Source organism: Pongo abelii, chromosome 10, assembly GCF_028885655.2.
Source record: "Pongo abelii isolate AG06213 chromosome 10, NHGRI_mPonAbe1-v2.0_pri, whole genome shotgun sequence".
Classification (NCBI taxonomy): Eukaryota; Metazoa; Chordata; class Mammalia; order Primates; family Hominidae; genus Pongo; species Pongo abelii.
The window spans coordinates 97,116,435-97,123,136 of NC_071995.2; positions in this window are offsets into that span (position 1 = coordinate 97,116,435).

Sequence of the window (6,702 nt, forward strand, 5' to 3'; positions counted from 1 at the left end):
TTGCAGTGAGCCAAGATCGCGCCACTGCACTCCAGCCTGGGCAACAGAGCGAGACTCCATCTCAAAAAAAAAAAAAAAAAAAAATTAGCTTGGTGTCGTGGCACGCACCTGTAATCCCAGCTACTGAGGCAGGAGAATCGCTTGAACCTGGGAGGTGGAGGTTGCAGTGAGCCGAGATCATGCCACGGCACTCCAGCATGGGCCACAGAGTGAGACTCCATCTCAAAAAACAATAAACAAAAAAACAAAAGAGCATGTGGAATAATGGAATAATAATAATAAGCGATTACAGGCGTGAGCCACCATTCCTGGCCCCACATACTCTTTTGCTATTGCATGATTTAATTTTTAGCAGGCTGATGGGTGTGTAATGATATCTCTCTGTGGTTTACTTACCAGTCATGCCATATACTTTGTAATGTTCATTAGCTATGTGTGAACTGCTTGTTAAAGACTTTTGTCCTTTTTTGGCAAAATATTGTCTCTTCATTTATTTGTTGGAATTTTTTTTTTTTTTTTTTTTTTTTTAAATACAGTTGGGGGTCTCAGTATGTTGCCCAGGCTGGTTTCAAACTTTTGGGCTCAAGTGATCCTTGGGGGATACCCAGGTGCACTGGTGGAAGTATAAATTGGAACAACTTAAAGCGGTTTGACATATCTATTGAGTATAGTGTATCCAACAATTGAGTAATACCAGGATTAGATATACACCCTAGGTAAATTTTGTTGTTTTCTTTTTTTTAACAGTCTTGCTCTTTTGCCCAGACTGGAGGGCAGTGGTGCCATTTCAGCTTATTGCAACCTCCACCTCCCAGGTTCAAGCGATTCTCCTGCCTCACCCTCTCAAATAGCTGAGACTACAGGCACACCACCACAACACCTGGCTAATTTTTTGTATTTTTAGTAGAGACAGGGTTTCGCCATGTTGGCCAGGCTAGTCTTGAATTCCTGGACTCAAGTGATCAGCCTGCCTCGGCCTCCCAAAGTGCTGGGATTATAGGCGTGAGCCACTGTGCATGGCCTCTAGGTAAACTCTTACACCTGCAGACCAGAACACATGTAAAGAAAATTTATAGCAGTACTGTTCACAGTTACCAAAAGCCAGAAATATATGTAACATGTGAATTACTGCTACACAGCATGGATGAATTTCATGATGTTCAGTAATATATGCAAGTTAAAAATAATACATGATATGATTTAAATTCAAGTTGAAAAATAGGTAAAATTATATTGTTTGAGGATGCATACTTAAGTGTTAAAACTATAAAGAGAAGAAAATAATTACCAAAAAAATCAGACTGCTGATACCCTGTGGAAAGGAGGGAATTGTAATCAGGAAACGATGCAGGAGAAAGGGAAGTAACTGGGGAGTGTTGTGTTTCTTGATCAGGGTGGTGGTTAAATAGGTGTTGCTTCATGGTCACGAAATTGTATACTTAATTAGCTGGGCATGGTGGCACATACCTGTAGTCCCAGCTACTTGAGAGGCTGAGGTTGAAGGATCACTTGAACCCGGCAGTACAGTGAGCTGAGATCGCACCACCTCACTCCAGCCTGGGCAAAAGTGAGACCCTGTCTCCAACACAACAACAAAAAAAAGTGAGTTGTGTCTTAGCTGAATAGCAAAAACAATCTTGAAAAAGAACAAAGTTGGAGGTTTCACACTTTCTGATTTTATTTTATTAGTAGTATTTTTTATCTTTTATCTTTTTTTTCTGTGATAGAGTCTCTCTCTGTCTCCCAGGCTGGAGTGCAGTGGTGCGATCTTGGCTCACTGCAACCTCTGCCTCCTGGGTTCAAGCGATTCTCCTGCCTCAGCCTCCTGAGTAGCTGGGACTACAGGGCATGCACCACCATGCCCAGCTAATTTTTTATTTTTTGAGACAAAGTCTCACTCTGTTGCCCAGTCTGGAGTGCAATGGTACGATCTCTGCTCACTACAACCTCTGCATGCCAGGTTCAAGTGATTCTCCTGCCTCGGCCTCCCAAGTAGCTGGGATTACAGGCGCCTGCCACCACACACAGCTAATTTTTGTATTTTTAGTAGAGATGCAGTTTCATCATGTTGGTCAGGCCAGTCTCGAACTTCTGACCTCAGGTGATCCACCAGCCTTGGCCTCCCAAAGTGCTGGGATTACAGGCATGAGCCACCGTGCCTGGACACACTTTCTGATTTTAAAACATACCACAAAGCTATAGTAGTCAAAACAGTGTGGTACTGGCATAAAGACAGACATATAGACCAATGGAATAGAATAGAGGGCCCAGAAATAAACCCTAGCATATAGGGTCAAGTAATTTTCTTTAAGCGTGCCAAGACTGCTTATGGGGAAAGAACAGTCTCTTCAACTAATGGTGTTGGGAAACTGGATATCCATATGTAAAAGAATGAAGGTAGACTCTTTCCTTGCACCATGTACAAAATTTAATTCAAAATAGATTAAGGAGGCCAGGCAAGGTGGCTCATGCTTGTAATCACAGTGCTTTGGGAGGCTGAGGCAGAAAGATCTGTTGAGCCCAGGAGTTCAAGACCAGCTTGGGCAACATAGTGAAACCCCATCTCTACAAAAAATAAAGAAAATTAGCCAGGCCTGGTGACATGTGTCTGTAGTCACAGCTATTTGGGGTGTTGAAGTGGGAAGATCGAGTGATCACATCTAGGAGGTCAAGGCTGCACTCCAGCCTCCATGACAGAGCAAGATCCTCTCTCAAAAAAAAAAAAAAAAAAAGATTAAGGACCTAAACATAACACTAAAACAATAAAACTCTTAGAAGAAAACATAAGGGAAAAGCATCATGACATTGAATTTGGCAATTTTTTTTAATATGGCACCAAAAGCATAGGCAACAAAAGCTAAAATATGCAAATGGAGCTACATGAAACTTAAAAACATCTGTGCATCAAAAGACAATCTATGGAAGGGGAGATACATATCCAGAATATATAAAGAACTCCTGCAATTCAACAACAAAAAATCCAAATAACCTAATTTAAAAATAGGCCAAAGACATGAATAAACATTTCTCTGAAGAAAACAGACAAAGAGGCTGGGTGCGGTGGCTCATGCCTGTAATCCCAGCACTTTGGGAGGTCAAGGTGAGCAGATAACCTGAGGTCAGGAGTTCGAGATCAGCCTGACTAACATGGAGAAAGCCCGTCTCTACTAAAAATACAAAATTAGCTGGCCATGGTGGCACATGCCAGTAATCCCAGCTACTCAGGCGGCTGAGGCAGGAGAATCGCTTGAACCTGGGAGGTGGAGGTTGCAGTGAGCTGAGATCGTGCCATTGCACTCTGGCCCGGGCAACAAGAGCAAAACACCATCTCAAAAAAAAAAAAAGAAAAGAAAATAGACAAAGGGCCAATAAGCATATGAAAATCATCATTAATCATTAGAGAAATGCAAATCAAAATACAAGGAGATATCACCTCGTACCTATTAGGATATTACCTATTAGGACTATTGAAAAAACAGAAAATAACAAGTATTGGCAAGGATGTGAGAAATTGGAAGCCTTGTGCACTGCCAGTGGGAATGTAAAATGGAATAGCCATTATGGAAAACAGTATGGAGGGTTCTAAAAAAATTAAAAATAGTATTGCTATATGATCCAGCGAACACACTTCTGGGTGTATATCCAAAAGAATTTAAATCAGGCCGGGCGCAATGGTTCAGGCCTGTAATCCCAGCACTTTGGGAGGCCAAGGCGAGCAGATCCGAGGTCGGGAGATTGAGACCATCCTGGTTAACACAGTGAAACTCTGTCTCTACTAAAAATACCAAAAAAAATTAGCCTGGTGTGATGGCGGGCACCTGTAGTCCCAGCTGAGTCAGGAGAATGGCGTGAACCCGGGAGGCAGAGCTTGCAGTGAGCCGAGATCACGCCACTGCACTCCAGACTGGGCAACAGAGCAAGACTCCTTCCTTCCGTCCTTCCCTCCTTCCTTTCTTCCTTCCTTCCTTCCTTCCCTCTCTTCTTTCTGATGGAGTCTTGCTCTGTCGCTCAGGCTGGAGTGCAGCGGTGCAATCTTGGCTCACTGCAAACTCTGCCTCCTGGGTTCAAGCGATTCTCCTGCCTCAGCCTCCTGAGTAGCTGGGATTACAAGTGCGCACAATCACACCCAGCTAATTTTTGTATTTTTAGTAGAGACCGGGTTTCACCATGTTGACCAGGCTGGTCTTGAACTCCTGAGCTCAGGTGATCCACCTGCCTCAGCCTCCCAAAGTGCTGCAATTATAGCATGAGCTACTGCGCCTGGCCAGAGTTAAGTAATTTTCATGAGGCCACACATCTAGTTGATAGAGACTAAAGTTTTGAATCCAGATTTGCCCCAAAGGTTTACTTTTTTTTTTTTTTTTTTTTTTGAGACAGAGTCTCGCTCTGTTGCCCAAGCTGGAGGGCGGTGGAGTGATCTCAGCTCACTGCAACCTCTGCCTCCTGCCTCCCAGGTTTACATTCTTACTTGTGATAACAGCAAAGAAATATCCAACCAGGCAAACTAATGAAGATAAGCAACTCCAAACATTCAGACTCTACTCCTTAGTTAAGTATGCATTTGGTGGGTAGCTCTTTTTTTTTTTTTTTTTTTTTAGAGGCAGGGGCTCACTATGTTGCCCAGGCTGGTCTCGAACTCCTGATCTCAGGTGATCTGCCAGTCTTGGCCTCCCAAAGTGCTGGGATTACAGGCATAAGCCACCACGCTAGGCTCTGGATATCTTTGATTAATGGAATGAAAACTGCCACCATCAGATAACAGAACGTGGAATTTTTTCTTTGATTAAGGACTAGAAGAGATTCAACTGAGGTTTATTCAGGTATGTTTTCAGGTATCATAACAGTGACAGTTTTTTTGTTTTGTTTTTTTGGAAATGGGCTGTTGCTATGTTGCCTAAGCTGGATCTCAAGCTCCTGGCCTCAAGTGATCCTCCTGCCTAAGACTTCCAAGTATCTGGGATTACTGGCGTGAGCCACCACCTTCAGTTCCTTAAGGCTATTTAAAGTAGACATAATAGCCAGGCACGGTGGCTCACGCCTGTAATCCCAGCAGTTTGGAGGCTGAGGTGGGTGGATCACCTGCAGTCAGCAGTTCGAGACCAGCCTGGCCAACATGGCGAAGCCCCAACTCTATTAAAAATGCAAAAATTAGCAGGATGTGGTGGTACGTGCCTGTAGTCCCAGCTACTTTGAAGGCTGAGGCAGGAGAATCGCTTGAACCTGGGAGGCGGAGGTTGCAGTGAGCCAAGATTGCACCACTGCACTCCAGCCTGAGCAACAGAGTGCGATTCCATCTCAAAAAATTAAATAAATAAAAACAAAGTAGATGTAATAGGGCTGGGTTCAGTGGTGTGTATCTGTAGTCCCTCTACTCAGCAGGCTGAGGCCAAAGGATCCCTTGAGTCCAGGAGTTTGAGGCTGCAGTGTGCTATGATCACACCTGTGAATAGCTCTACTGCACTCCAGCCTGGGCAATATAGTGAAACACTGTCTCAAAAAAAAAGTCAAAACAATTTTTTAAATAAAGTAGATATAACAGAAAAACATTATATATATGGTATTATCACTAAATGTTTACTTATAGATTGTTTTGTTTTTATAAATAAGTCACTTCGGGGCTATTGTGCATTTTTACCATACCAAAGAGAATGTCTGATAGTAGTCCCAAAGTATTTGCTTATTATTGTCTGGTACTCCTTTATTAGTCAATAATGTCACTGATATTTTTACTTGGGTAATTTCTAACTTCCCAATATTCTACAAATAGAATTTTAGTTTTGTGTGCAGAGATCTTTCTACAATATTTACATATTATACTACCCTGTATTAGGTAGCTTTGAATTGAGGAAAAATTTGCAGATGAATTCGTAATATTCCTGATCTTTTTCTCATTACAAACTATGTAAATTTTACGGTAAAATTTTAAAGCAACCAAAAGTAACTATTTTTATACTGCAGTGTCAAGTGCTGTAGTAAATTCTAATCCAGCTAAAACATGGACAGTGAGAACCCCAAACATTTTGCACAATAAGAATTAATAAGCAGGCTTTAGTTACGCCATTTACATCAGGGTTTAAAAAATAATGCCTAGTCATATGGCCACAAAGTGGTATCCCAGCCATTGTTTAAATGATTTTACAAAAAGGGTACACTGGATGTCGCTGTGAAACTCTGTAGTTTGTAATCGTTCTACTATAGGAGAGCTCTGTGAAGTAGTCTGTCATTTATTATTAAAATGTGAGTTGCTGGCTGGGTGAGGTGGCTCGCGCCTGTAATCCCAGCACTTTAGGAGGCTGAGGTGAGCGGATCGCTTGAGCTCGGGAGTTCGAGATCAGCCTGGGCAATAGCGTGAAACCATGTCTCAAAAAAAAAAAAAAAAAAAAAAATTGTGGGCCGGGTACAGTGGCTCACACCTGTAATCCCAGCACTTTGGGAGGCTGAGGCGGGTGGGATTGCCTGAGGTCAGGAGTTCGAGACTAGCCTGGCCAACATGGTGAAACCTCGTCTCTACCAAAAGTACAAAAATTAGCTGGGCGTGGCGGCCAGTGCCCGTAATCTCAGCTACTCGGGAGACTGAAGCAGGAGAATCGCTTGAACCCGGGAGGTGGAGGTTGCAGTGAGCTGAGATGGCACCATTGCACTCCAGCCTGGGCGACAGAGTGACACTCCGTCTCAAAAAAAAAAAAAAAAAAAAAAAAAAAA